At 46.3% G+C, this 16,077-nt stretch overlaps 1 protein-coding gene across 1 annotated transcript in view; it reads left to right on the forward strand.

The window, feature by feature from the left end:
* The first annotated feature begins 1,125 nt into the window (after positions 1-1,125).
* Positions 1,126-16,077, forward strand: part of Arhgap35 (Rho GTPase activating protein 35) — a 112,607-nt gene continuing 97,655 nt past the window's right edge. Inside the window, exon 1 of the mRNA XM_005361050.3 lies at positions 1,126-1,842. The gene's annotated coding sequence lies outside the window, so the exon portion shown is untranslated. The remainder of the gene's footprint in view (positions 1,843-16,077) is intronic.

Genomic DNA, 16,077 nt, shown 5'->3' on the forward strand with positions numbered 1-16,077 from the left:
TTCATGTAATTTTGTTTAACAATGCTTACTGAGTACTTACTATGTGGAAGTCATTTCCCCTACGTCACCCCCCCATACATTTAGACACTGTAGTCCCCTCTAACTCCCATGTTGCTTTTTGATGTTTCAGTTATCCATGGCCAAGAGGGAGATATGAAATACCTGCCTTGACTCCAAAGAGATCATCTTCACATTGCTCTCGTTACAACACAATATATTCATAGTCGTTTTATTATTGCTGTGTTAATCCCTTGCTGAGAGTAACTCATCAGCTATTATAGATGTTAATGTATGGGGGAAATCCCCTACATTTTACAGGGTTCTAGTGATTGGGAATCATGGCCTTGGGGACCATAACACCTCATTCGACTCTCCCAGCGACCCTTTGAGTTGGGTGCTATTATTCGACTTTACAGGTGAAAACACTGGAAAGAAGCGCAGTGTTGAATCGGAAACACGTGTTCTTCATGCATTCCACACACCGTTCGGGCGCAGGGAAAGCCTGTCTTTCACAATCCATTCTTCCGGAGGACTCCCAGAGGAAGAGGTGGGGTGGGGTGGGGGTCCTCTCACATTAGCACTTTATCCCAGAAAGCACCCAAAGTGACATGTGGTTTGTTGTCATTTGCTCGATGCGACCTGGAGGCTAGGGCTGCAACGCAGGGCCTGTCCTCCCTCTGCCAGGGACCAAGCGCTGGGTGAAATCACCAGTAACCTGTATCAACGCGCCAGGCCCACAGGTTTTTCTTCAGCGCCCGGGAAAGAGCACGTGCCCTCTGTCCCCGCCCACTCTTCCGGGCCGACCAACTGCGAGGCCCAGATTGGACTGCAGCGGACCACGCCCCTTCCCCCGCCCAATCTGCTCCCTCGCTGGGTACGCTCCCTCCTTCACAGCCCCGCCTCGCCACCCCACGTTACGTTCACCCCGTCCCCCCCACCTCCGTTATCCCGAGGCTGCGGCTTGACGAGGCGAACCCACCCCCTCCTGCCACCCATTGGCTGCTGAGGTCCCGCGCGAGCGGGACAGAGCCCTAGGTACCCGCCCTCAGGAGCCGGGCCATGCCTCTCAGAGCTGGCTTTCTCCAGAAGCCGGCGTGGGGTGGCGTGTGTGGGGAGGGGTGGAGGGCATCTGCGGCCTGGAGCGCGCAACGCCGTGCGCGCCCCTCACGGGCCCTCCCTTTGGTTGCTTGGCAGGCTGCAGCCGTCTCTGCGCACGCGCACGAAGCCCACCCCGCGCCCTCCTGAACCGGTTCGCGGTTGTCCTCGCGCTGTGACTCTGGCGCCGTAGCTGCTGGGCAAAGCGGCGTTTCCCTCGGGCGCGCACGCGCACTCGGCGCCCTTCGTGCCCGCGCGTGCTTGTCTTCCCGGGCTACCGTGCGCGGCGTGCGTGTCCCTGTCGGGCCGTTACCCACCGTCCAGCCCCCCGCCCCAACGCCACTGGTACCTCAGACACGCACGCGCACTAGCGAGAGGGTCTTAAGGCGCGCGCACGGCCGCGGCGGCCGCAGGGAGGTGTCGCAGCGCCGCCGCCGCCGCCATTGCGCGGGAGGGAGGAGGGAGCGAGCGAGGCTGGTCAGCCCTCCCCCTAGTTCCCGCCCCTCCCCCTTCCCCTCCCCGCCCCCCGCCCCGAGGGAGAGCCGCGGCGCGGCGGGAGGAGGAGGTGGAGGAGGCGGAGGAGGGAGCCCGCGAGGGAGGGTCCGCCCGGCCCCCCGCCGCCGGAGCCGCCGCCGCCGCTACAGCCGCCTCAGGAACGAGTCGCCAAGGGAACATGGCGCCGGGCCCGCCGTCGCTGCGGCCGGGATCGCGGAGGCCGGGGCTGCGCTGAGGGCGCCCCCGAGGCTGGTAAGTGCCGCGGAGCTGGCGGAGGGGAATGTGGGGACGGGCGAGGCGCCGGGCGCCGCCCCGCTGCGGGATCCAAGGGTGGGGGGAAAGGCGGGGACCGCGGGGCCCGGAGCCCGCGAACAATGGAGGAGCCGGAGGGGGAGGGGAGGGAGCGCCCCCCCAGCGCCCCGCGGTCCCCGCGTCCTGGCCGCTGCATGCCCGGGCCCGGCCCGCGCGACTCGTATTGCCCTTCCTATTCGCCACTGTCCCCGCAGCCCTGCAATCCTGGCGTCTGCCTCCACACGCCCCACCACGACCCGATGGGGAATCTCTGTGTCTCTCAGCCTCCACTCGAGACATCCGACTCCCAATTCTGAGCCGTCTCCTTTCCCACTTCCTCCCCCCCCCCATTCCCCAGTCATACCACTTCGCTGCCTCCTGGAGTGGGCTGTGCTCCTGGGACGATCTACCTCCTCACTGACCCCTCTGTCTCCCTTCTGGCGCCCACTTTGGACATCCGTGTCCCCCTACTTTATCTGTTTTCTATTAGCATCACTTTTGGGGTGAGGTCACCGTCCTCCTCCTTTGGCTTGTCTGCTGTTATTATTCTTGACTTAGAACCTCTTCCATCCCCAGGAGCTGTCCCCTTAGAACCTGTGGTTCCAGCTCTGTGGAGACCCATGCTAGACCTCTGTTGGTGAAGGCACTGCTGCCCTCTGGTCTTTTCTTTGGATATAATTCCTCCTCTCACTTCGGCCCAACTGCCCCACATTTCTGCCCTGGTCGTAGCACGGAACCTGCTCTGCTGTGCCTCCTTGGGATGCCCCTAGGCTTCTTCTCCAGCCTTTCTCGGACTCAACTGCTCGGTGCTTGCTTCCTTCCTTCCCTTTTCAGTGCCCCCCCCCCCCGCGTTTGTCTTTCAGACCCTGTCTTCTTTTCCAGATCCTTCTACCTGCCGATTCTGCCCCTTGCCTTGCATGCACTCTCCTGCAGCGCCTGGCATTCAGCCTCTTCTTTTCCCCCTTTCCTGTCCCTCAGGGTATCTCATTTCTGCCATTCCCTTTAGCAGACCTCTGCCCTAACCCTAACTCCATCTTAGTTGTGCCTTGCCTCTGCTCCTCTGTTTTGTGTTTCCCGTTTTTCTTACCTTTATTTCAGTGCTCCTCTGCTCTGCTCCATTCATCCCTCTCCCCCCTTAGCCTGTTGTCTCTAGTAACTCTCCATCTAGGACTTGCTGCTGCATCTTCTTGCTACTGCTGTGCCTCTGTACCTCAGATGGCTCTGACCCTTAACACTTGCCAGTCTGCATTTCCTTGGCTTACCTTTTTCCACTGGCTTTCCCCCTCTTTCTGTTTAGTAGGTGCCCCCTCCCCACAGCTTCCTTTTGGAGCTGTCCATTTGCATATTTTGACCCATTTTAGTTTTACTATTGCTGTCCCTGTCAAAGTGATCAATCTTTAACATTGATCTCTTGTGTCCCACCTTTGGTCCCTTTCAATTCTAAGCCCCACCCCACCCCCATTCAGCCTCTCACCCCACTTTTCTTTTTCTCCATTTGCTGTCCTTATTTTGCTTTGCCTCTTACCTCATTTTAAGCCCTCATTTCTTTAGTTCTAACCTGAAGGTATTAATCATTCCTTTCTTATTTGTCTCTACTTTCTTGGAGCCTTCAAGTTCTTGCACAGATGCTCATTTTCTCTTGATGTCTCTTTCCCGTTCCTTTCCTCTTTGGCTTCTCGCCTTCCTCCCTCGTGTCTTTCTGCCTTTTATCCTCATGCTCTATCAGGTTCCTTTTCTAACACTTATTATCACTCCTGCTTCTTGGGGCTTCTTAGGTTCCCCATTGAGGATATCCCCTTTTAGATCTGTCTCTACCTGTTATGCTTCTCTCAGCATTTGCCAGGGTTGGCTGGGACCAGGTTCTCTAGGCACTGGTCCAAAGAATTGCAGATTCTGTGTGGAGCCCCTAGTGTTTCCAGTTTTATTCCCAAAGTTCTCTTGAGATCTGCTGTACGAGGTAGGGATAGATAGGATTGCAACTCTGCAGTTTGGGGGCATCTATCTCCCCATTTCTCTGATTCGTACCAAGGTTAGTGATGGTGGGTAGTACTCAGCCATTGCCCATATTTCCCCTCTGTGCTCTCTTTGCTCCCTCTCTAGTCCTCAGACCTTTGTGTCCTTGGGAAAGAGGACTACAAGCTGCTCTTGACTCTTTATTCTCACTTTTCTCCTTGCTGTTTGAGCAGTTGTAGACTCTCAGTTGTACTTTCAACCCTCTTCCACCTCCACACCAGCACCCCTGGGGAGTATTCAGGGGTATGCTTCTTTGTCGTTGTCCCCCCCCCCCCCCAGCTGAAAAGTCATAATCTTGTTTTTACTCCAGGCTAGGGAAATGCCAGTTCTCAAATTCTGCAGGTCCCAGGGGGTGTTGTGGCCACACTTGGTGTTTACTGCTCTGGGCTTCGGAGCAGCCTTCTTGCCTTCCCTCCTGGCCTTTGGTTAATGCCTTGACCTTGAGGGTGTGCCTAGACCCAGTGGGTTTCTTTTTCCTTTTTCACCTCTGCCCCCTAGAAGACTTCAGCTTCCTGGTCTTCAAAATGGTGGGGGGGGGGCTGGGTATGGAAAGCACTTTGTGGTGGTTGTTGTTGAGAGAAAGTGCTAAGTGTCTTCAGATTTCTGCCTTCTGGTGTTGCCAGCAGGCACTCCCAGCCACAGGAGCCCAGTACTCCTGGGCAGATCCATGCTGGGTTACTGGGCTCTTGAGGAACCAGGAGCAGGAGGAGCCAGAGGGTGAGTTCTGACATCCCCCAGACATTATGAGGGAACTGGATTGGTAGTGTTGGAGAGGGCTGCAAAAACTGGCTGATGTAAGTAGATTTGGGGTTGATGTCTGTGAGCTGTGCCTTTCCTACCCTGTGTTCCTCAAGTTCCTCAATGATTTTGTGATGGGTTTAGAAAATTCATTCTTTCAGTAAAGAGCCATTTGACCACAATCTTTTTTAACTTGGGAGGGAGGACCTTTTGTAGGTTTATTTATTTTATTTCTTAAGTAAATCTAAGTCAAAAGCCTGTTTTTATTGTTTTTGGGTTTTTGATTTTGTTTTTTAACCTCCCTGTGGCCCAGGGCAGTTGCATATTAAAACAGCTATCCAGCTGTGAAGGCACATTTACTGGAAGGTCTTTCTTTCTTAACTGAGCTATGATCAGACTGTTTATTTCAGCACCTGCTTAGAAATAGTTCCGTGTGAACACATTTGAAATAAAAAACCTTCACTGTCATCTACAGAATTAGACTATTGACTCATCCAGTGTTGGGGCATTTGTGTACAAGAACATGGAGGGGGCTGTACAATAGATCTGTGTGGCTTTTCTACCTTTTTAGAACTGTAAGTTTTCTGGGTCTGGGTCTTTTTCTTCTCAGTTGTGTACTACGGTCGGAAGTCAGTATCATGTTCTGCTCCTAACTGAGCCACAGGACTTTAAACTCTGACAAGGAGAGTGGGGATTTTGATGCTGTGTAGCACTTTGGTCTGTTTCCAGTGGTGCGTCTTTTGGCCTTGTGTCACAATCTCCTGAATTTATTTTAGAGTTTGTATTCTCCATGTCAGTACAAACATTTAGTTGTCTTTTCATTCCTAATGTGACGGTGACACAATTAAGAATAGGAACAACTATATGGGCAGCTACAGTGTGTGTTTCCTAACACTGTCAGCCTAAAATATTCTACATGCTCAAAGCTGGAGTTCACATAATAGGAAGAGGAGAAACAGAAAGAATGAAGAGCTGGTCTTTCTCCTAAACTGGGACTAATGTTCCAAAGACAGTCAGATTTCTCTCATGGTAGTGGAGACTCCAATCCCGGAATTGACGTTTGCTTTCGTGATGGAATTGGGTGCTACAGAAATGTGAGATGGTAACCTTGGCCTTCTGGAACAGTTCCTATGCCAGTTGGGGTGGAGTGTGAAGCAAGAGACAGCAGCAGACGACTTTTTTCAATGTACTAGCATGTCTTCAAGGGCTCTCAACCCTGTCTAAATTTTTAGAATTAGCCTTTCTTAGCCCCTCCCCCTATCTTTAAAACTAACCTTTCTTTGTACTTATGTCTTTTCTCCCTTGCCTATTACCTCCTTATTTAATTGGACCAAAGATGCCTTAAGATAAATAAGTCAGAAACTCATTTCTCTTCATACCAGATGGATAGGTGTAGGTATCTGGCTCGAACTGTGACTTGGAAAAGGACAGTCTGGGAAGGGTGCAGGTTACACAGCTAATGGAGAGCCATAGCCTCATGACTGTATCTATGTGGTCAGTATTCCATAGATGATAAAGCAGATCAGGTCCTCATAGCTGGAGGTAGGCAGTCTAACTAGATTGCTTTTCAATCCTTGGTCTGAGGCAATCTCCTGAAGTGTTAGACCTCTTGCAACCCTTCTTGTGATCTCCTAGGAATGTTGTCATTTACTACCTACCTGGCAAACTAAACAGTGCTTTTGGTCATTTATTTTATTTTATTTTATTTTTGAGGCAGGATCTCACATAGCCCAGGCAGGCCTCTAGTTGAGTATGCAGCTGATGGTTGATTTCAAGTCATCCTTTTGTCTGTATCTGAAATTCTGGGATTGCAGATATGCACTACCACATCTGGTATAATTTACCCAGTCTGTGTGACATTTGATCAATCATTTATTTCACTTATTTACATTTTTCGTCTTTCATAAACTCCAAGATTCATTGCCTGAAGAGGGAAGACATCTAGCAGAAAAGTCTTCTTGGGTCCTGGAGTTTGGTGGAACCTAGTTTGAAAATCTGTTTGCAGGTGGGGAAATGAAAGGCTTGCTTCTGCCATATTAGAAAAACATTGGACACAGGAGAGGGGCCTGCCTTCTGTCTGGGCCTTGTCCTAATTAATTAGTACTGGGAAGAGCTTGCTTCTCCACTAGGCTGGACAATACTCTCTGAAGTCCAGTCCTCTTGTAGACTCCATTCAGCAAAGAACTTGCTGTTAGAAGAGCTGGGGCTGGAGCTTGGATATGCCCCCCCCCCTGCCCTTGTCTTGTTCTAAAACAGAATTGAGAAGGGGCTTTTCCTGGCTTAGAGGAGACTGAACAGACTTACCCTTGTGGATACTTTTTTTTTTTCAGTAGAAAATTAACACTGCCACTTTCTTAGCCATTCACATGGATTTTAGTTTATAACGTGTGGGGGGGGGGATAGGCTTTCTAGTTTGCATTAGCTATATAACTCAGCTTACACCTCTTTTATAAAGTGGTAGGGAATTTCTCAAGCTGAGTCATTGTTGACCTAGACTCTCATAGCAATGGTCTGAATAGTACTTGAACTGCTAATGTTAAGAAATGCAAACAAATCATTGGTGTTCATCTTCCCAAAAGTTTATTTCTATTTAGCTTTCAATACAGCATTTTATCAAAATTTATCTATAAAGAATTCTTGAAAATAAATGAGTAGCTGTCAATCTTTGATTTATGGGCATCTCTGAAATTAATAGAAACTGGGTACTTTGAGCCATGAAGCATCATTACAGAAATGTATTATTTGTTTTTGCTGGGAATAGCCAACTTGCCTGTATTCTTTACCTTCCCTTATGAAAGGAGTGCTACTGTGTTATGGACTCTGCAGCAGTTGTGACACGTGCATTAGTTGAAGTTTCTTCACTAATCTTTGTTTTGCTTGGGCCTTCTCCTGACTTAGAGTATGCCCTCTTTCTGGTCACTGTAGTGAGTTGGTGATTGAAATTTAGCCGTTGAGAGAAAGCTTCTCATGCTGTAAAAACATGTTGACAAAGCCAAGCACAGTGGCATACATTATAATCACATAGCTTGAGAAGTGGAGGGAGGAGGATTATGTATGTTCAGGGCAATCCTTAACTAAATGGGTTCAAGACCAGCCTGGACACTAAATGAGATCCTGTCTTTAAAACACCCAAAAACCCAAACCAACTAGAAAAAATGTTAAGACCCTTTGACGTACTAGCTATGTGATTTGGGCAGGTGGTTTTTCCTTCTTAGAAAGAAAGGATTTTATCAGATGGCTTCTACTCTGCATAATTGTCTAGCCAGCTAGGCAGTGTTAGGAAGTTTGAGCATTTCTGTTCCAGCCTCAAATTCAGGTATCACAAAATTAGGTAAAATTAAGTTAGTCTAACAGAAAGAAGCTACAAATGTTTGGCCAAGTATTGCCTGCTTAACTCTGTCTTGTTCGTCCTCCCTCCCTCCCTCCCTCCCTCCCTCCTTCCTTTCTTTTTTCCTTCTTTCCTTTTTGTTTTTTTCGAGACAGAGTTTATCCATGTAACAGTCCTAGCTGTCCTGTAACTCACTCTGTAGACCAGGCTGGCCTTGAACTCAGTTGCACCTGCCTCTGCCTCCTGAGTACTGGGATTGAGGGCATGCACCACCTCTGCAGGCTTAACTCTATTATCTTAGGAGACAAAAAGATATTTAAGTACCTTTTGAGTGAGTCTTTTTGGTGCTGGGAGAAACCCAGAAACACCTGCTCTTGGGCATGTTCTCCACCACTGACATAAAACCAAGATTTTCTTCTTTTGAAAATATTCTTAGCCAGGCAGTGGTGGCACATGCTTTTAATCCCAGCACACAGGAAGAAGAGACAAGCAGTTCTCTGAGTTCTAGGCCAACCTGGTCTACAGAGCAAGTTCCAGGACAGGTTACAAAGCTACAGAGAAACCGTGTCTTGAAAAACGACAACAGGGCCGAGTGGTGGTGGCGCACGCCTTTAATCCCAACACCTGGGAGGCAGAAGCAGGTGGATCTCTGTGAGTTCGAGGCCAGCCTGGTCTACAAGAGCTAGTTCCAGGACAGGAACCAAAAAGCTACGGAGAAACCCTGTCTCGAAAATCAAAAAAAAAAGGAAAAAAGAAAATATTCTTTAGGTACCTAGAAATGTATAGATAGAATACTGCCATAATTTGCCAATTTGCAATTAAAAATAAAAATTAGGAGGTAGGTGCGTAGCTCAGTGGTAGTCTTTTGGTCTGGCATGCATAAGATCCTGGGTTCCATTTCTAGTACTGCAGTCAACCAATGTAAAAACACTAAAAGGACATAGAAATGCAGATGCGTGGATATAAAGAACACTACTCTTTATTTTTTGTTTCATTGCTGATTGTAATTATCACATATGTTCATTTATTTGGGGGTGTGTGTGCCATGTATGGAGGTCAGAGGACAACTTATGAGAGTCAGTTCTCATGTGGGAGGGACCTGGGACTCAAACTCAGTCAAACTCAGGTTGTCTTATTTGGTGGCAAATACCTTCATCCACTGGGGCATTTTGCTAATCTATCTCACTGTAATTATTTTGTAACTTTTCAGTTTCAATTGGAAAACAATGTTGGGGTGAGAGTATATTACGAAGCTGTAGCTAATGCATAGCCTTCCCACGTACAGAAGATTTAAGAATACAGTCTTTTGGAGAACCTAGGTTTATTATCAGTACCCACATGATGGCACATAATACCTGTAACTCAAGTTCCAGGAGTCTGACACCTGCTTCTGGCCTCCTTGGACACCAGATGCATACATATGGTGCACAAACATACATGCAGGCAAAACTTTCACACATATAAAATGAAAATTAAGAAAAAAATACATGTGTGATTGCATTGAACTTTTTCCTATCTGTGTTTAGAAGAAAGGTCAAAATTATGTAGCCTTTATAGCCTGTATTAGGCATACATAAGACATAAGAAAAAATGATAACTGTTAATTGCCACAGGTAATTAAAAAGGGCTCTTTGTTCAGTAACAAATTGTGTACAAATAAAAATCAGTGCTGCACTAAAACAAGATTATTGGAGTTTTGAGATCTTTGTTATTGGCAGAATGGCACACAACAGGAGGACCACCTGGGAGTAGGTGTGGGTCCTGATACTGTAAAGTGTCCCAAGTTCCTTCACACTCAGAAATGCTTGTTAAGGTAGCAGAGGAAGCTGGAAACTCTGATGTCGGTGATCACCTTTTTGGTGGCTTGAAATTCTGACGTGTCTTTTTAATGTTGCTGGGCTCTAAGAAATGTCTCCCTCTGATTGGTCAGTTGAATGCAGATAAAACTTTTATGAAAAATGAAAAAGAGGCAAGTTTCTGTGTTTATTTTAAAGACAGGGTCTCACTATGACCTGTCTGGCCTGGAGCTTGATAAGACTAGCCTCAAACTCAAGATCTTCCTGCCTGCCCCTGTTCTGCTGAGATTAAAGGTGTGTACCACAATGCCCAACTGATTTTAGTGCCTCCTGAGTGCTGGGATTAGAGGCATGCACCACCACACCCAGATATTGTTTTTTATTACTGACTTTAAAAAAAGCTAGCCACGTTGGTCATATTATATATTTTTCTATATAAACATGGAAGTAAAACTATGCTGAAAAACAAGAAATTAAGAAGGGCAAGATCTTTTGGACTCTAGTCCCTCCAGGGCAGTCACTGTTTCTCATAGAGTAATCACATTAATTATTAACAACAGCCACTGCTTACTTTTACCAGAGGCTGCAAAGCACTCCTTCCTTTCCTCACAATCATCCTCCTAAGTGGGGAGTATTTACAGCTTCTAGATGGGGAACTGAGGCATTTGAATGAGGGACTAGCCTAAGGCTACCTGGCCAACCATCCCGTGTGAAAAGTTGCTCTGGTCTGCTTTTGCCTTTCTAGAATGCTCTACACAAAGTGATCTCCCCTAGAAGAAGAGTCAGTTTGGTGGCTGGCAATTGGAGCATAATTCTGCTCAGTTCTGCCCTTAGACCCCCAAGTGTTCTTGGTTCAAGGAGAAAGAGTCTTTGGTCAGTCAGGAACAGCCATGAAGTTGATTATATCTTTTTTACACTGGGGGCTTTGGTGGTGGTGGTTGCAGTGAGGAGACAGGGGTCTTGTGTGTGTCATTAGATGGCCTAGGCTTACTTTGAACTGGAGATCCTCCTGCCTCAGCCTCCCAAGTGCTGGAAGTAAAGGAACAGGTTACCTGACCTCTCATTTGACCCACGTCTTCTCTTTTATGGGCCAAAAATATTTTTAAAGAGCTAAATAAATAACACAGAAAGCCCTTGGGGGGTGGAAGCAGAAGGATCTTGAGTTCAGGGTCTCCTCAGGGAGTTCAGGCTAGCCTGAGCTACAGATCCCGACAAACAAAAAAGATTTACATAGTTTTACTTTATCTAATCTGTTTAATCAAATCTATTAAAATAATTTACATGGTTATGAGCTGCTAAGCAGAAAAGAGCAGGCTAGTTCTCTGTAGCTCCTCTGTAGGAGAAGTTTTATTTATTCTTTTCTCTCCCTGTTCAGCCGCTGTTTGGGTGATGATGAGAAGTTGAGGGTGCCAGTTAAACAAATCAGGCGTCCTTCTCCCCAGTATGTGGGCCACTTAGGAAACAAAGGCTGCTCTTCCCTTACAGGTAGCACAGGGAGCATACTGTTTCTGTACCAGAAAGTACAGATTTTAGAAGGCCGGTGGCCTGCTTCTTTCTTCCTGATCTTATCTTAAAGAACTAAATGTGACTAAACATTTCAACGCAAGAATGTATTGACTGGGTCTAAGATTTCATCTGATGAAAGACATTTTTAGAAAATCGGTTCGGATTCATGGTCTTTTTGAGACAGGGTTTCTCTGTGGTTTTGGAGCCTGTCCTGGAACTAGCTCTTGTAGACCAGGCTGGTCTCGAACTCACGGAGATCCGCCTGCCTCTGCCTCCCAAGTGCTGGGATTAAAGGCTTGCGCCACCACCGCCCGGCTCATGGTTCTTTTGAATAAGGAATGATTTGGTCCAATGTGTACCTGAGTGGTAGAACACTAATCTATACCCAAATCCAACTTCCATCCCCAGGACCACAGGGAAGAAAGAATAATTTGGAAATTACGTTTACCCCATTGTTTTTTGTTGTATTTATTCAACAGAACACCCATATGCTAAACAATACATTTTTACTGGCCACTTATTTTTGCCCATGAGGGCTAGTTCTTGAAGATTAGCTGCAGTGTGAAGCTGCAGTGTGAAGGTGTATATGACCGTGAAATTTCAAGTTTTGGACTGGGTGTGGAAGAATACTTATAATGCTAGCATTCAAGAGGCTGAGAATCTTGAGTTGAGGCTAGCCTGAACTACATAGCTAGTTTCTGTTTCAAAATTTTTTTTTTTTTAAATCAAGGCTGGCCGGGCGGTGGTGGCGCACGCCTTTAATTCCAGCACTCGGGAGGCAGAGGCAGGCGAATCTCTGTGAGTTCGAGGCCAGCCTGGTCTACAAGAGATAGTTCCAGGGCAGGAACCAAAAGCTATGGAGAAACCCTGTCTCGAAAAATAAAAAAAAAAAAAAGGTGGTGTTACATACCTTTGCTCCCAGTACTGGTAGATGCAGTCAGACTTCTAGGAAATGAAACCCTGTTTCATAAAACAAAAACCAAAAATAAGTAAACAAAATAAACAAGCAGAACAAATAAGAAAAGCTTTGGGAAGCTCTGGGATTTTTTTTGGTTGTTCTTCCTCTATTTTGGTCCCAAGACCAGAAAAACCCAGGGCTCAAGACTCATACCTTTAGCCTTATTGCGTTATTTACTTCTAGAGCAGCATGTGACAGATAATCTGAGTATAGTGTTTGCTGAATAAAAACCATGAATGCAGGGCATGACAGTGTTCACCTAAAATCCAACACATGGCAGAGGATTACAATTTAAAACTAGTGTTTGCTGCATGAGATTGTGTCTCCAGAAAAGGTGGGGAAGCAGTCTGAAGATTTAGCTCTTAGTAAAGCGTTGGCCTGACGTACACAAAACCCTTAATTCCATTGCCTAAAAACCAAGCATTTGAGTTTGCAGCTAGCATGGGCTACAAGAGACCGTGTCAGGGGCTGGAGAGATGGCTCAGTGGTTAAAAGCATTGCCTGCTCTTCCAAAGGTTCTGAGTTCAATTCCCGGCAACCACATGGTGGCTCACAACCATCTGTAAAGAGGTCTAGTGCCCTCTTCTGGCCTGCAGACATGCACACAGACAGAATATTTTATACATAATAAATACATAAATATTTTAAAAAAAGAGACCGTGTCATTATTGTGCCATCCACTTTCCCAAAATGTAAAGTTTTTTTTGTTTGTTTTTGTTTTTAAGACAGGGTTTTATTGTGTAGCTTTGGAGCCCGTCCTGGAATTCATTCTGTACAGACCAGGCTGATTTCCAATTCAAAGAGATCTGCCTGTCTCTGCCTCCCAAGTGCTGGCATTAAAGGTGTGCACCACCACTGCCCAACAAAAGATAAGTTTTTTAGGAGAAATCTAGAGAGGATGCAGTCTTGAGTGCCTTGGTCCTTAGAGTATTGGGATTCTTTAAACTGTTTCAGGGTGAAACTTTTCTTCTGCTATCTTCATTTGCTTTTTTACCAAACTTGCGATGTGGGACTGGTTATTTATTTTTATTATGAGTTGTCTATAAAATGGCCTTAGTACTAACTCTGCCTGCCTAGTCTTTTATCATCGTGGACTAAATGTAGAGTGATGAGAATTCCAGTTGAGAAACTCTTGAGCTTGTGGAGAGGATAGGCAGCATAGGAAAGGTCAGGTAAGCATTGGGTTGCACCTGGGCTGGATTTGCTGGTCTAAGTGGAGCAGACCTGCTGCTGTGCTTATCTCTTGGTCTGTGCAACAGCTGTCTCAGCAGCCCAACTGATAGTCTCTTGCCCCCAGGTCACAGTGACCTGGGGTCTTATCAGCAAGTGTCTCCTATTTGTAGATGTTAACTCTAGGTCACAGGCCAAATAGCAGTTGTTAATGTTTGTCAGACCTTTGGAGGCCAGGCCCCAGCCACTTTCTCTCAGCAGAGTTCCTGTCCTTTTCCTCTCACCTGAAGCTAACCCCTTCCTCAGGCAAGACAAACTGTGACTCCTCAAGTACCTCCTGCTTAGAACAGAGCAGGCTGCTTCAGTGTCTATAAACAGGGTCAGAGTGCAAATTCAAGTTCTAATGGTGCACTTGGGAAGCTTGGAAGAATGAATACATGGGTCATAGTCCTTGTTCAGCAAATGCCTTTGTTAGTGCTGTGATACCTGGAGTTGCTGCTTAAGGACCAACAGAGAGAGAGAGAGTGATGGTGAGAAAGTTTATTAAACACAAGTTCTTTAATTTTGCCAGGGAAGAGTCTTGGGAAGAGAAGAGCATGAAATTTCTCAGCTTAGTTTTATTAAAAACTAGGTTCCAGGGACAGGATAGAAATAGTTTATCCCTAACCAGCCTGGTCTACAGAGCTAGTTCCAGGACAGGCTCCAAAACCACAGAGAAACCCTGTCTCGAAAAACAAAAAAAAAAAAAAAGAAATAGTTTATCCCAAGAAAGTTGATGCTGGGCGATGGTGGCGCATGCCTTTAATCCCAGCACCTGGGAGGCAGAGGCAGGTGGATCTCTGTGAGCTCGAGACCAGCCTGGTCTACAAAAGCTAGTTCCAGGACAGGCCCCAAAGCTACAGAGAAACCCTGTCTCGAAAAACAAAAACAAAAAAAAAGTTGGTGGGTTTGCATGGGCATATGAAGGTGTGTTTTTAAGTCTCACTTTACATAGATGGGAAACTGCCACACAGCAGCAACAATAATATATGGCTAGGTACTTAGCCAACTTAGATTCATGACAGTGTCACCTTATTAATATCAGTAACTAACAGGGTGTTTATGGGAGGTCTAGGTAGTAAATGAACAGTATTTTTGTATAGTAAGTGTTCACTCAATAGGAATTTTTATTCCCAGAGAGTAAGTATTGGTTGGGTGTCATGTGTAAAGTACATTGTGTGTTTGTTTGCAGAAGTCCAAGGCATCCTGTGTCTTTTCTTCTTTTAGTCCCCACTACAAGCCATTGGGATCATAGGGAAACTCCTTGATAGTTGATTTCCCATGATTAAAATCCCTCAGTGCTTGGGCCTGGAGAGATGGCTCAGTGGTGACGAGCACTTGCTGCTTTTGCTAGGCCCCAAATGGCTTAAGTTCCACAAGTTTTGTTGCCCTCTTCTGCCTCTGTAGGCACTGCATGCACATGGTACATATAACAACAAAAATAAGTTTAAAAAAATAAAAACAGAAGAATCCTCAGGGCTTTTGTGTGATCTGTAGAACCCTTGGCAGTTTGGCCTATCCTTCCCTGCCCTGCCCTACTCTGCCCTCAGCCACCTTGTAATCTCCCAACTAGATACCTGCCCTCAGCCAAGGGAAGCTACTGGGGCTCAAGAACAGTGTGCTTATTCTGCTAGTTTCTGGTGAATTAGCTCTTGACTCCAAAGTGCCCCCCTCAGTCCTTTTGCTTGGTAAGTTCCCTATTCATCCTTCAGCATCTCAGGAGTCTGTGCTTTGAGACCTCAAATGTCGGGATTTTTTTCTGCCTGTTCATGAACTTCAGTGGTGGTTCAGAATGTCACTTGTTTTAGTATAGTGACATGTTCATAGAGTTCCATGTCAGTAGCCATAAAGCACCCTGTCCTGTTCTCTTGCCCTTGTCCCTAGCTGCCCTGTTGCCCTCCTTGGAGACATCCATGTTTACTAGAGATGTGGATGTGTAACCCTGTCCTTTTTTGTGAATAGTACCATGCTGTGGTTTGTGTCTGTATCTTTTTTGTTTAATATCTTGGAAGATTATATCATATTAACACAGAGGGGTTTTTGTTTGTTTTGCTTGCAGCTTTGTGGCATTCCATTAGACGAGTGCATTGCTAGTGTACTCCCAGTTAGTACTTGCTGTAAAGAGAACTTTATGGCTCATTTGCCATTCAGTAGGAGAACTCTGAGGAGTAGAATAATCTCTTCTTGTTTGTTTCTTTTGAGACAGGATCTCACGTGGTCTAGACTGGTATTGAACTATTGCTGTATAGCCAAGGATGATCTTGAATTTCTGATACTCTTGCCTCTACCTCCACCTTGCATACTGAGAGTATAATTGTGGAACACTATATATTCTCAGTATTCAAGTTCTACAATGTGCTGAGGTTTAAATCCAGGGCTTCTTGCATGCTAGACAAGCAATCAACTGAACTGTGTTCCCTGTTCCTTTTATATTCTACAGTGCAGTCTTGTCTGAAACTCAAGGTAAACCTGCTCTGTCCTCCTGAGTACTGAGATTACTGCTGTAAACTACATGTCTTCTCCTTTGTTTCTTTATTTCCTTTTCTATTTTTCTTTCTTTCTCCTTTTTTTTTTTTTCTGTTTTTGAGACAGGCTCTCTCTCTATAGCCCTGGCTATCCTAGAACTTACTTTGTAGACCAGACTGGCC

This window comes from Microtus ochrogaster, linkage group LG4 (genome assembly GCF_000317375.1).
Source record: "Microtus ochrogaster isolate Prairie Vole_2 linkage group LG4, MicOch1.0, whole genome shotgun sequence".
Classification (NCBI taxonomy): Eukaryota; Metazoa; Chordata; class Mammalia; order Rodentia; family Cricetidae; genus Microtus; species Microtus ochrogaster.